This window comes from Oryx dammah, unplaced genomic scaffold, assembly GCF_014754425.2.
Source record: "Oryx dammah isolate SB20612 unplaced genomic scaffold, SCBI_Odam_1.1 HiC_scaffold_9, whole genome shotgun sequence".
In the NCBI taxonomy this organism is placed as follows: Eukaryota; Metazoa; Chordata; class Mammalia; order Artiodactyla; family Bovidae; genus Oryx; species Oryx dammah.
In genome coordinates, this window is record NW_024070193.1 from 46,147,202 (window position 1) to 46,161,192 (window position 13,991).

A 13,991-nucleotide genomic window follows, 5' to 3' on the forward strand; every position below is an offset into this window, starting at 1 on the left:
CAGTGGAACCTGACTCGGTCGTCCATAGAGCAATAGCTTATACCATCAGATAACCCTACACATGGAAAATTAGCTCTCTTTAATCATCTTAAAATGTTAATCTGCACGTTACTTGTGCTCTGATAGGGCTGTATGGTTCAAACATTCTTTTTCTTGGCCACAGATTGCTCTTGGAGGAGAGCTATGGGGTTTGCTGAGCTATTTGAGTTAGGTCGGGAATAGATGTGGGCATGGGTGGTATTCCCAAAGCATGCTTAAGTGACACCAAGATGACCTAGAGCTGTCATCCGAAGAGGATTGAACTGCTTCCAGTGGTCAAAGGGGATTTTAAAGTGTCAGGAGAAGATAATGGCAACCTCCTTCAAAAGGTCCCATGCAGGCACTGCCGCACTCCGTGCCCCTTGTAGCAAGCCACTGCTGACCCGCACCTCCACCGGAGAGTCGTGGACACTCACAGGCAAGTCTAGGTCAGTCTCTATGGGGATGCAAATGAGATGCAAAGCAGCGTGCAGATGAAGGCAGTGTTTTTTGGCACTCCGCTTGGGTCCTAAGCCCCGCGGAGCCATGCTCCCAATCCTCCGGCCCTGCTTCGTGACGGTGCCTGAGAGCTGCACCCAGAGGGGCAGATCTGGGCCGTGGGAGCTACAGTTATACAAGGCAGTTCGCCAGCTGGGTCAGGCACTTGAGGGAGCCAAGGGTTGCTGGGAAAGAAGGGGCAGTGAAGGCGGTCCAGGCCCGGGGCGTCCTCCCCTCTGCTCCATCCCCACATGATACCAAAGGGCCTCTGTCCTCGTTACAGCCAGCAGGGAAGGGATCAGTGAGGTGGCTCCCCTGCGTTCCCTGGTTTTGTCTGCAAGGGAAACATACTTGCTCAGTGGCTTTCCTCTCTCTCCTGGTCTCAGCAGAGCCCAAGAACACAGCCAGAGGAGCCATGAGAATCTGCCCCCAGTCCACAGGCCTTGCTCTAGTGCCCACTTGTTTCGCCTCCAGCAGAGCAACCTTTCGGCATTCAGGAGAAGAAATAGAGCAAATAGAGAAACAGCTGTCTGGTGGGGATTGTTAAGCTTCGCCTGGCAGTATATGCATCTCCCACCTTCTGCAGGACATACATCACTTGCTAATTTGTTGTGGAGTCGGATTTGGGTTTGGAGGGCCATGGGTACCATAAACTGCTGGGTTCAGCTACATGGCTGGGCATGGGGCAGGAGCCAAAGCTGTCCACTCTCAGCCACATCTGGCTTGTGCTTGAAAAGAGACTTGGTGTTGCAGACACAGAGAGCTGGAGCTTGACAAGACCTGAAACTCGTGGTGTTACTCACCCCTATCTGTGCCCAGGGGGCTTCTGACCTGCTAAGATCACTACAGCTCCTTATGATTGATAGAAAGTTCTCATCTCAGCCTTTGGGAGTCATCTCAAGGTCTGAAATCCCACATGAGGAAAATTCTCCCTTGTGGCTTACCAGCCCCTGCCCCCCTCCCCGCAGTAACATGCTGAATCTTTGTATCACAGGCAACTAGCAAGGCTTCATATTGTGCAAATGTTTAATTGATCAGTGCCACCATTTAAACCCTTGTTGTTGGGTTGTAGCTGTCACAGGGAGTGGGTGGAGGTTACACACACTCTCCAGGTCAGGATTCCAGCTGGTCACATGTTGTGTGACTTCAGAGGCATTTTTAGGTGAGACCCTTCCTTCAAATAAAACAGCTCCATACTCAAGTTTCTTGTAGACTGTTATTTTTATTTAATGTATTTTAAATGTATTTAAAAGAAAATGTAAAGAAAAAACAATTGGAAATCACTTTTTTGGGACAGGACTTTTGATGTCCTTGAAGAATATTCTCGAATCCTTATTCTGTTTTTGTCTTTCTTGAGTTGATTAATCTGAACTTTTTCCTCTGTATAAATACATTTTTAATCAATGCAGTGTCTTTTTTAGCAGTTATCCTATGAACTACTGCCTTGTCCTTTCTAAATTTTTGTCACTGAGCTAGGCATAATAGAGGGTTTTATTGATTCTGTGCTGTAGATTTTATTTTTAATTTTATCATTTCTGAAACTGGACTGTACTTCCCAAACCAGTGACATTTAACAGTTGCCTTCAGCCAGGTGACTTGGTTGTCATTGCCATAACTGATACATTTCAGTTTTCCTTTTCTTTTTATTAGTGCCCAAGAATAATGTGTTATAAAAAATATGTCTAAGTTTAAAAGAACTCTTTCAATAAAAATAAAATGAAAATTCTTTAGTAGTAAGAAATCATGGCATAGTTTAATTGGCAGCATTTTTCTTCTGTAGTGCTTGATAAAATAATGGTGCATCTTAGAACTGACGGATTCCTAGATTCAAGGAAACACCGTGTATACTTTAGTTGGTTTGGTTTCTAAGTTCAAGGGCCTAGGCAGTGTCTGGTATATATATAACAGCTTCTCGTGGTGGTTTGATCAGAACAAGACATAATGAAAAGATTGGACCAAGACCCCTTGGCTACTGCTTGTGTCTTCTGGCCACTCATTAAAAAACAAAGCAGTGTTTGACCTGTTCGGCTGGTGGTCCACCGTGATCTCTTGATTTTTTTCTTTACTCTCAGCCCAAAACTGTTTTCCATCTTTGATTTGATGTACCTAAAGCTTGATAATGGAGTTTATAAGTTCCTTCTTGTCTTGAGTTTCCCATATGATATGCACTTTTACCCACAATGTAAGACATCCTGTCTGAGATGTTTTCCTTTAAGAAAGCAAAACTGTCTCATCTGGTGGGCAGGGATTGTAGTCAGCATCTGTGTCTTTCCTGAAGGCCTAGAAGAAGGTGAAGATGAAGGCAGCAGAATTCTGCATGTGTTGTCCTGTTTGGTAGTAGCTTTACTGAGAGAGAAAGAGAGTACTGTGATTTCCAGGGGAGGGAGTAATGGGCTCTGCTCCATGTAGGGAGGGGAATCTCACAGAAGTAACCTTTCAACAGGGGGTTGTCGTGAGGAGAAGGGCCTTGCAGCTAGGGTTTGGTGAGTACTTAAATGTGCCCTGCACCAGTGCCATGGAGAGATGGTAGGGAGTGAGTACTTTGGGACCAGATCCTGCAGGTCTTTATACTGTGGTTCTTCCTTATTTGTTGGCTTTGCAAATAATTTATACTCTTTAAAACAGGATCCTCTAAACAAAATAGTGGTTACCAGTGCAGAGAGGGAAGGGAGGAGGGGGAATACAGGAGTTAGAGGACTAAGAGTACAATTATGTATAAAATAAACTACAAGGCTATATTGTACATGGGGAATATAGCCAGTAGTTTATAATAACTATTAATGTAGTGTAACCTTTAAAAGATGTGAATCAATATATTCTGCACCTGTAACATATATTATTGTATATAAACGTTCAGTTCAGTTCAGTTGCTCAGTCGTGTCCGACTCTTTGTGATTCCATGAATCACAGCACGCCAGGCCTCCCTGTCCATCACCATCTCCCTGAGTTCACTCAGACTCACGTCCATCGAGTCCGTGATGCCATCCAGCCATCTCATCCTCGGTCGTCCCCTTCTCCTCCTGCCCCCAATCCCTCCCAGCATCAGAGTCTTTTCCAGTGAGTCAACTCTTCGCATGAGGTGGCCAAAGTACTGGAGCTTCAGCTTTAGCATCATTCCTTCCAAAGAAATCCCAGGGTTGATCTCCTTCAGAATGGACTGGTTGGCTCTCCTTGCAGTCCACAGGACTCTCAAGAGTCTTCTCCAACACCACAGTTCAAAAGCATCAATTCTTCAGCGCTCAGCCTTCTTCACAGTCCAACTCTCACATCCATACATGACCACAGGAAAAACCATAGCCTTGACTAGACGGACCTTAGTCGGCAAAGTAATGTCTCTGCTTTTGAATATACTATCTAGGTTGGTCATAACTTTTCTTCCAAGGAGTAAACGTCTTTTAACTTCCACTTAAAAATTAAAAAGTCAGGATCCTCTACTTTAAAAAAATCTTTTTGAGCCCCTTTGTAGCCGGGGCAGCATGAAGTGAGGACGCAGACTGCCTGGGGTTGTGTTGAGGGGAGAATCAGGCTTAATTAGGGTCATGAGCTTATACTAGAAACTTGAAACAGGTCGAAAGCTGGATTTTGGGAGCCGCCCGCAATTTCCATCAGTGAGGCTTTTGAGATCAGCCAGAGGGACTCTGGGAAGGAAGCTTAAAAGACAGAACTGGTCTCAGAGGTCTGATCTAAGGGCCCAGGAGTTCTAGTATCACATTCAGGCCAGAGAGCAGGCAGGATATTTTTAATCCTGGGTTCCACCTGCAAGTGTCCCCACTCTTGGCAGGTCAGGTGGTGGGTAGAGCCAAGTAGCTGATGGCTTACAAAAAGGAGCTGCCGCAGCAGCTGGGTGCTGCTTCCCTGGCAGGGCCCACCTGCGTGAGACGCTGCATTTTCCCTGACAGCACAAGGCCAGTGCTGGACAGAGCAGAGGCTCAGGCAGCCTGCCCTGAATTAAGCCAGACTCCCATACACAGGCTGCAGGGTCTGCTATGCTTAGGCAGTCTGGATCTGCTTAATAAATGGGGACTCCTGGGGAAAGTCAATCACAGGAGGGCCTGATGTCTTGGGTTTTGAGTGTCGAGTTGCTAGATGAGCAGAATGGAAAGCCTTCTCCCTTTCTGCTTCTGTCCTCTTTCCTCATTGGAAAGTGTTCCAAAGAGTAAATGTTGTGTTTAAATGAGTCTTAAGTATGAATTTGGATGGATCAGCCTTTGGATTTTGCTATAACTCTGGTCTCTCCTCATTTTATTTCAGTGGTTTTTTCTTTTGGCCTACTTCCGTAAATCATTTTAATGCCAAGTAATATGGGCAACCTGTATTTTATTGGAAAAAATCTATATTCATAGCAGATTTTCCAATATGTGCCAAAATATCACTGTCATGATATTTTATGTCTATTCCAGAGCAAACAATTAAAGAGCAATTTCATTGGCAAATGTTAACAATAAAAATGGGATTAGCAATACACTAGTTTGACAATTATATTGTTTTAGCAGTTCTCAATAATAGCAGTTGAAGCAAGCTTGAGTAAATCTTCCAAGTCAATGGTACCTTTAGGAAAGAATCTCTTTATGGACTTTTGGTGGTGCGTTGCTTCAGTCCTGTTTAACCCCCCGTGGATGCCTGAAAACACAGAGTGTGATCAAACCTTGCATACATTTGTGCTAAGTGTCTTCAGTCATGTCCAACTCTTTCTAACTCTATCGACCGTAGCCCACCGGGCTCCTCTATCCATATCATTCCCCAGGCAAGAATACTGGCATAGGTTGCCGTTCCCTTCTCCAGGGGATCTTCCCAACCCAGGGATCAGACCACATCTCTGAAGTCTCCTGCGTTGGCAGGCAGTTTTTTTTTTTTTTTACCAGCAGGGCCACCTGGAAAGCCCTGTGGACCTTCGGAGCATAAAGGGTTTAATCACTGAGATACTAAGGTAGTACACACTGGTAGCCACATCACACTTAAGAAATGTTTCTGATCCCGAGTAGTCATCAGACTTTTAAAGTTACTTTGATCCATTCTAGTTGCAGCCCATCTAATGTGAGTTGGTTCTTAGGGTTAAAACGACAAGTTCCTTATAGGCTAAGACTCTGTTTGTGTTCCATATGCCATTGATAAGCTTCTGCTGTGCACTTGAGCATGAATTTCTAAAACAGAAAACATGGTTTGATTCCAATTTCAAAATGCTTGGCCTAGGAAAGTACTTTAAAAGTTACACAAAGAGTACTTACTGGATGCAGGGGGTGAATCTGATTCTTCAACCTACATGAATGCCAGTCGGGGATTCTGTGGATTGTAGGGTGGACTGATAACCAATTCATGTTGTATATGAAGATGAATTTATACACTGCTAACATACTGCCATTAAAGTGTGTACTTTGAAGTGTTTTATTTGGTGGGGATTGGGAAGGAGGTTGATTTGCACAGATCTATTCCTAGTAGCTTGTGTCATAAATACATATTTACAGGATAACTCTTTCGGGCAGAGGTGCAGTGTATTGATACTGGCTTGAATGAAGTGAATTTGTTCACATAGCAACTGAACCAGTGGCTTTGATCTGATCAATACCATGTTACCTAGTTAGCTGAATAAATGAGTTGAAGCTTAGTAAAATAAACGTATCAATAACTTGGGTAAAGCATGATTGGTTTCTGCATAATCAGCCCAATTGGGCTTTGAAAGAATGTGGACTTTATTAAGTTAAAAGCTACAAGTTATACTCATTGAAAAAAATGCTGAAATAAGGCTTAGGATACCTCTGGCCAATCTCAGGGCACATAGTGAGAGTGTGTCACATAGGGCTTCTCCCAAGCCAGCGGGATCTTGAGTTTTATCATCATCATTCTTGTTTCTCGGGCTTCCCTGGTGTCTCAGACGGTAAAGAATCTACCTGCAGTGGAGGAGACCTGGGTTCGATCCCTGGGTTGGGAAGATCCCCTGGAAGGAGGGTATGACCACCCACTCCAGTATTCTTGCCTGGAGAAGCCCCATGGACAGAGGAGTCTGGTGGGCCACAGTCCATGGGGTCCCAAAGAGTGGGACACAGCTGAGCGACGAAGCACAAGCACATTCTTGTTTCTAGTTCAGCTCCAATTCCTGCACTTCACATTGAGGAAACACACTAACTCTTCCTTCTTTCTTCTCTACAAGGAGGTGGCCTAGTTACAAAGCATAGAAGGAGAAGGTGATAAGTACTTACTTCCGTAGAGTGTAAGCTTTTCTGGTTTTTTTTTTTTTTTAATTCTTAGTTGATGGTGGAATGAGACTTGTGAAGTAAGGGTAAAATGAGGGCACAGCAAGCGAGTGAAACGTCAGTGAGAATAAGTTACAGACAAGTGAAGAAAGGTGTGGTCTAATAAAGTGTCATGAGAGGGAATCGAGAGGAAACAAACACTGGATTACATTTTGAAAAGCAAAAGCGTTAGTATAATACTGGAAGAAGAGGAAGAACTCTTGGTTGAAGGTCTGTGAATCTTAGGTACTTACGTGCACCTCTCCCCCTGCACTCATCTCATTGCCTGGGCTGCTGATTAAATTTCTCGTGCAGGCCTGCGCTTTTCAGCATGGTAGCCAGCAGCCACATAGAGCACAACAAACAACATGTGAAACATGGCTGGGCTGAATTGAGATGCAGTCTAAGTGTCAAATACATACCAAATTTCCAAGGGAAAAATGAATGTAAAGTAGTTGAGTAATTTTCTTGTATTGATTACATGTTTAAATGGCAGTATTTGGAGTATATTGGGCTAAATGGACTATTATTAAAATTAATTTTGTTTCTTTCCCCCTTTTTTTTAATTTCGACTTTCAGAATATTAAAAATATGTTGCTTGCATTCTGTTTCTTTTGGGTTGTGCTGCAGTAGGTGATTTCCTATCTATTTCCTCCATCGCATTGTGAATTTCCCTTCAGGAGGAAGTCACTCTAAACACAGCCACGTTTGTCTCCTGCACATTGTCCTCCCTGCTTTTTGCTTTTCAATACTTGTATGGGATGGTTAAATAGCATCACTGACTCAGTGGACATGAGTTTGAGCAAACTCTGGGAGATAGTGAAGGATAGGGAAGCCTGGGATGCTGCAGTCCATGGGGTCACAAAGAGTCAGACAGGATTTAGCGACTGAACAACGTTTTATTAGTGAAGAAGTGAGGGAGGCAAGGTATGGCTGTTCAGTTTAGACCCTTTCCTCCTGGAGTGCAATCACAGTTGACCTTTCTGCCTTGATGGTGGATTGGAAGATGAAACAGTAGGAAGGGCCACCATTCTTTAGTATAATATCTTCACAAAAGGCAGTGTGGTTGTAGCTCCCCTGAATTTTGGCCTTGACTAGTGATATCGCTTACTTTTACTTCTTTCCTAATGCTGCTTTATCTCACAATGCCCAGCCATTGGCCATTGGTCAACGTTGGGTTCAGGCTTGTGTTAAAATGCCCACTGTGGTCATCAGGCCTTGCTCATTCTCATAGCTCCAAAGTCCCATGTGTTTGGGGCTCTTTGATAGATGGAACCAAGCAAAATAGCTTGAGGTAAGTATAAAGAGTTACTGAAAGAGAGTCAAGTTTAAAAGCGATGATCATTCTTTCTCAATATATGGCCAGCGAATGGTACATTTTCTTGAAATTCTTGGGTAATGTAGGACCCCATGAGTTTATTCATGTGCTAAACTACTGAGAATACCAACTTAGGAATGTGGGAATACCACTAAAAAGTCACTAGTTTTGAAGAAAGCAGCAAACATCTACTAGCATTTGCTTTTCATGCTCTTTGCATTTGTTTTCTTGGATGAGTAAGAGAAAGCAGAATTTATGTGCTTACCCAGCACTGCAGAGGGTTTTCAGGCTGAGCCAGGAAATCTGATGCACTAAAGTAGTTTACAGATTTATGGGAAAAGGAGAGCTTTTTAAATAGTTATAGCAAGTGAAATTGCATTTTGGATTTATTAGAGGTACCAAATTGGAGGAGGACTGTGATGAGCCAGTGAGGGCAAGTTATTACAAAGGATTTTTTGGTTTATTTTTGCTGACAACAAAAACAGTACATGCTTATAAAAAGTTCAAACAGTACAGAAATGTCAAAGATAGAATGTGAAAGTCTTCCTAATAGTTTGTTGCTTATTTTCTTCACTATTTTGTGTGTATTATATCTCTCTTTTCTTTTAAAAAAATGGGACCTCTCTTTTCTTTTAAAAATTAAAAAAATATATATATATTTTGTATCTGTCTTACATTGAAATGTTCACGGCAGCAGGGTATGTGTGTGTACACCCATGTGCTGTACTGTGCCTAATTGCTCAGTCGTATCCAACTCTTTGGAGCCTCATGGACTGTCCATGGGGGTTCTCCAAGCAAGAACACTGGAGTGGGTTGCCATGTCCTCCTCCAGGGGATCATCCCAATCCACAGATCGAACCCAGGTTGCATTGGAGGCAAATTCTTTGCCGTCTGAGACACCAGGGAAGCCCATGAATACTGGAGTGGGTAGCCTATGCCTTCGCCAGGGGATCTTCCTGACCCAGGAATCAAACCGAGCCTCCTGCGTTGCAGGCACATTCTTTTACCAGCCGAGCTACCAAGGAAGCCCCATGTACACCTGTAGGCGTTATTTATTTCTGTTATGTGTTCAATGTTTAATTTTGATGCCTTCTCACATATGTGTATTCAATCGAAATAATGAACACAACCGTCATCCTCCAAAGTTTCCTTGTGCTCATTTTTAATCTATTCCCCCATCTCCACTCCTGTCCCAGGCAACTATTAATTCACTTATAGTCTCTGTAGATTAGGTTGCATTTCCTAGAATTTTATATAAATGCGTAGTAAGGGGTGGACTCTTTTCTTTTTTAAGGAATCCCTGGCTTCTTTTATTGAACATACTTTTTCCTAGGGAGAAAGCATTAGGGATGTGACCCATAGGGTTTTGTTAGAATCCTTGAGAAGGTTGAGAAGTTCTCTTTTGGGGGTGGGGGGGTGGGGTGTGTGTGTGGGGTGTGTGTGTGTGTGTGTCCAGTCTGGCCACCTGGAGTTAAAAGCCGTCATGCTCTGTTTTTTTTTTTTTTTTTAATATATAACATTGGATTTGATTTAGTAGAAGTTCTGCGTATTTTTGTGACTGTGTCCATGAAGGATGTTGTTCTATAGTTTTCTTAGAATCTTTTTCTGATTTTTGTATCAGGGGAATGTTGGCCCCAGGGAATGAGTTGGAATATGTTCCCTTCACTTTAGTTTTTTGGAAAAAATGTCTTTTAGAGTTGTTATTTATTTTCTCCTTTAAATGTTTAGTAAAAATAACCAGTGAAGCCACTTGGGCTTGAAGTTATCTTTGTGGGAAAGTTTTAAAGTATAAATTTATTTCTATGAATGGATGTACAGTTTATTTCTTATTGATATTTTCAAGGAATTTGTATATTTCATTTAAGTTGTCAAATTTATTGGCATGAGGTTGTTATGATACCGCCTTATTATCCTTTTAGTGTTTGAGAATCTATAGTGATGCCTCCCTCTCATTTCTCATACTGCTTATTTGAATAGTAATGAGAAATTGACTGTTTGCTCTCTCTCTCTCTTTTTTTTCCTCCTCTGATTTAGTTAGCTAGAGGTTTACTTTATTTGCCTTTATTTGCCTTCTGAAAGAAGATCTTGCTTTTGGTTTTATTGATTTTCCCCCTGATTTGTTTTTCATTAATTTCTGCTCTTTATTACACCCTTTTCTCTATTTTTTGGGGGTTAGCTTTTCGCTCTTATTCTAATTTTTTAAGAAATGCTGAGGTCATGAGTTTATGATTTCTGTCTTACTAATATGATCGTTTAGTACTATAAATGTCCATCTAAGCACTGTCCTAGTTCCATCCTACAAAATTTAGATGTTTCATTTTCATCCAGTTCAGCATAATTTGTAATTTCCGTTGTGATTTCTTTTTTGATTCATGGATGATTTAGAAGTCTGTTATTTAGTTTTCCCATATTTGAGTCTCACATGTATGTTTTTGTTGATTTCAGTTTAATTACACTGTGGTTAGAGAACATACTCTGTATGTTTTACATCCTGTATAGTTTCTTCAGACTTGTTTTATCACCCAGTCTGTGGTCTGTTTGGTAAATGGTAAATGTTTCCCCTATACTTGTGGAGAAAGTGTAACTGCTGTTGTTGGTTGGAACGCCCTGCGAATGTCGATGAAGTCAAGGTGGCTGTTACGGTCTGTTCAGATCTGTGTCTTTACTGGTATTCTGTCAACTTGCCTGTCACTTTTGAGAGAGGGGTAATGGTGTCTCTGACTATACTTGTGTCTTTGGCTATTTCTGTTTTAGTTATACCATTTTTGTTTTATGCTTTGTAGCTCTGTTAGTCCATGTAAAAATTAAACTTGGGATTATGTGTTCTCTTGAGGAGTGGAACTGTTGATGATAATGAGATTCTCCTCTTTCTCCCTGGTCATATTTTTTTCTCCTAAAATCCACTTTATCTGATGTTACTATCACCACTGCAGCTTTCTTTGATTAGTAGTGCTGCTGCTGCTGCTGCTGAGTCACTTCAGTCGTGTCCGACTCTGTGCGACCCCATAGACGGCAGCCCACCAGGCTCCCCAGTCCCTGGGATTCTCCAGGCAAGAACACTGGAGTGGGTTGCCATGTCCTTCTCCAGTGCATGAAAGTGAAAAGTAAAAGTGAAGTCGCTCAGTCGTGTCCGACTCCTAGCGACCCCACAGACTGCAACCTATCAGGTTCCTCCATCCATTGGATTTTCCAGGCAAGAGTACTGGAGTGGGGTGCCATCGCCTTCTCCGAATTAGTAGTGCTCAGTTCAGTTCAGTTCAGTTCAGTCGCTCAGTTGTGTCCGACTCTTTGCGACCCCATGAATTGCAGCACTCCAGGCCTCCCTGTCCATCACCATCTCCCGGAGTTCACTCAGACTCACGTCCATCAAGTCCGTAATGCCATCCAGCCATCTCATCCTCAGTCGTCCCCTTCTCCTCCTGCCCCCAATCCCTCCCAGCATCAGAGTCTTTTCCAATGAGTCAACTCTTCGCATGAGGTGGCCAAAGTACTGGAGCTTCAGCTTTAGCATCATTCCTTCCAAAGAAATCCCAGCAAAGAAATAGAGGAAAACAACAGAATGGGAAAGACCAGAGATCTCTTCAAGAAAATTAGAGATACCAAGGGAACATTTCATGCAAAGATGGGCTTGATAAAGGACAGAAATGGTCTGGACCTAACAGAAGCAGAAGATAATAAGAAGAGGTGGCAAGAATACACAGAAGAACTGTACAAAAAGGATCTTCACAACCCAGATAATCATGATGATGTGATCACTAATCTAGAGCCAGACATCTTGGAATGTGAAGTCAAGTGGGCCTTAGAAAGCATCACTACGAACAAAGCTAGTGGAGGTGATGGAATTCCAGTTGAGCTATTTCAAATCCTGAAAGACGATGCTGTGAAAGTGCTGCACTCAATATGCCAGCAAATTTGGAAAACTCAGCAGTGGCCACAGGACTGGAAAAGGTCAGTTTTCATTCCAAACCAAAGAAAGGCAATGCCAAAGAATGCTCAAACTACCGCACAATTGCACTCATCTCACATGTTAGTAAAGTAATGCTCAAAATTCTCCAAGCCAGGCTTCAGCAATACATGAACCATGAACTTCCTGATGTTCAAGCTGGTTTTAGAAAAGGCAGAGGAACCAGAGATCAAATTGCCAACATCTGCTGGATCATGGAAGAAGCAAGAGAGTTCCAGAAATACATCTATTTCTGCTTTATTGATTATGCCAAAGCCTCTGACTGTGTGGATCACAATAAACTGTGGAAAATTCTGAAAGAGATGGGAATACCAGACCACCTAACCTGCCTCTTGAGAAATCTGTATGCAGGCCAGGAAGCAACAGTTAGAACTGGACATGGAACAACAGACTGGTTCCAAATAGGAAAAGGAGTCCGTCACGGCTGTATATTGTCACCCTGCTTATTTAACTTCTATGCAGAGTACATCATGAGAAACGCTGGACTGGAAGAAGCACAAGCTGGAATCAAGATTGCTGGGAGAAATATCAATCACCTCAGATATGCAGATGACACCACCCTTATGGCAGAAAGTGAAGAGGAACTAAAAAGCCTCTTGATGAAAGTGAAAGAGAAGAGTGAAAAAGTTGGCTTAAAGCTCAACATTCAGAAAACGAAGATCATGGCATCTGGTCCCATCACTTCATGGGAAATAGATGGGGAAACAGTGGAAACAGTATCAGACTTTATTTTGGGGAGCTCCAAAATCACTGCAGATGGTGACTGCAGCCATGAAATTAAAAGATGCTTACTCCTTGGAAGGAAAGTTATGATCAACCTAGATAGCATATTCAAAAGCAGAGACATTACTTTGCCAACTAAGGTCCGTCTAGTCAAGGCTATGGTTTTTCCAGTAGTCATGTATGGATGTGAGAGTTGGACTGTGAAGAAGGCTGAGCGCCAAAGAATTGATGCTTTTGAACTGTGGTGTTGGAGAAGACTCTTGAGAGTCCCTTGGACTGCAAGGAGATCCAACCAGTCCATTCTGAAGATCAACCCTGGGATTCTATTACATTAATTTAAAAAGTCATTAATTGTTGCTTTTTCTCTTTTCACTAGAATTGTTTTGTTCTTGTCTTGGTCTCTTGATGTAAGTGCTTTTAGCCATTTATCAGTTTTCCTTCTGAGAAATAAGAGGCATCAACCAGAACAACATCCATTTTCCCAGTGTGTGTTGGAGAGACAAGTGGAGAGTATTACTGTGTGTGAGTGTGGCCTGTGGTGATGCGATTGTGGTTGTTCAGCCCATTGGCTGTCAGGCACTTCTGGGCATAGGAAAATGGAGCACAGGTCTGGGCCTCAGTGAGCTCACAGTTCACTGTGGAGGTAGACAGAGCTCGATAGCTGTAACATGGAATGGTGTAAATTATAACAGACACAGTGGGCCAACTCCCTGCTCGGGGAGATCAGTGCCCCTTCCGGGAGGGAAGCACCCTTGTGCCTGGGAGTGCGTTAGACAGTGTTCACCAGCAGAAGTGTGTGCTTGCTCTGCTCCGCCCCCCAGAGGGTGGCTGGCAGGCCTCTCCTTCCTGTGCTCAGGTGACTTTCTGCTCGCCTGCCAACATCAGCTGCCAGTGGGTCTCGTTTCTCTTCCCAGCTGTCTCTTTCGAGGGTTACCTGAGATGCCTCTGTCCCAGGTGCTCATAGCATCCTGTCCTCCTTAATAACACGTGTCAGTTGCAGTTTTATGGTTGTTTTGGGTGATTAGTTGATTAAAAAAGTCCACCGCTACATTACTGACTTTGTGAAGTAGTGATGTCATATTTGTTTGCCATTGTTTCCCTGCACTTGGGTCGCTGACTGGCACATAGTAGGTGCTCAGAGAGTGAGTAAGGGGATGAGTGGGTGTGTAAGGGGATGAGTGGGTGTGTAAGGGGATGAGTGGGTGTGTAAGGGGTGATGGTGGACGATAAGGGAAGGTATTTG

At 43.0% G+C, this 13,991-nt stretch overlaps 1 protein-coding gene across 4 annotated transcripts in view; it reads left to right on the forward strand.

Moving 5' to 3' along the window:
- Window positions 1-13,991, forward strand: part of ULK4 (unc-51 like kinase 4) — a 492,418-nt gene that overhangs the window by 216,125 nt on the left and 262,302 nt on the right. The window lies entirely within an intron of this gene.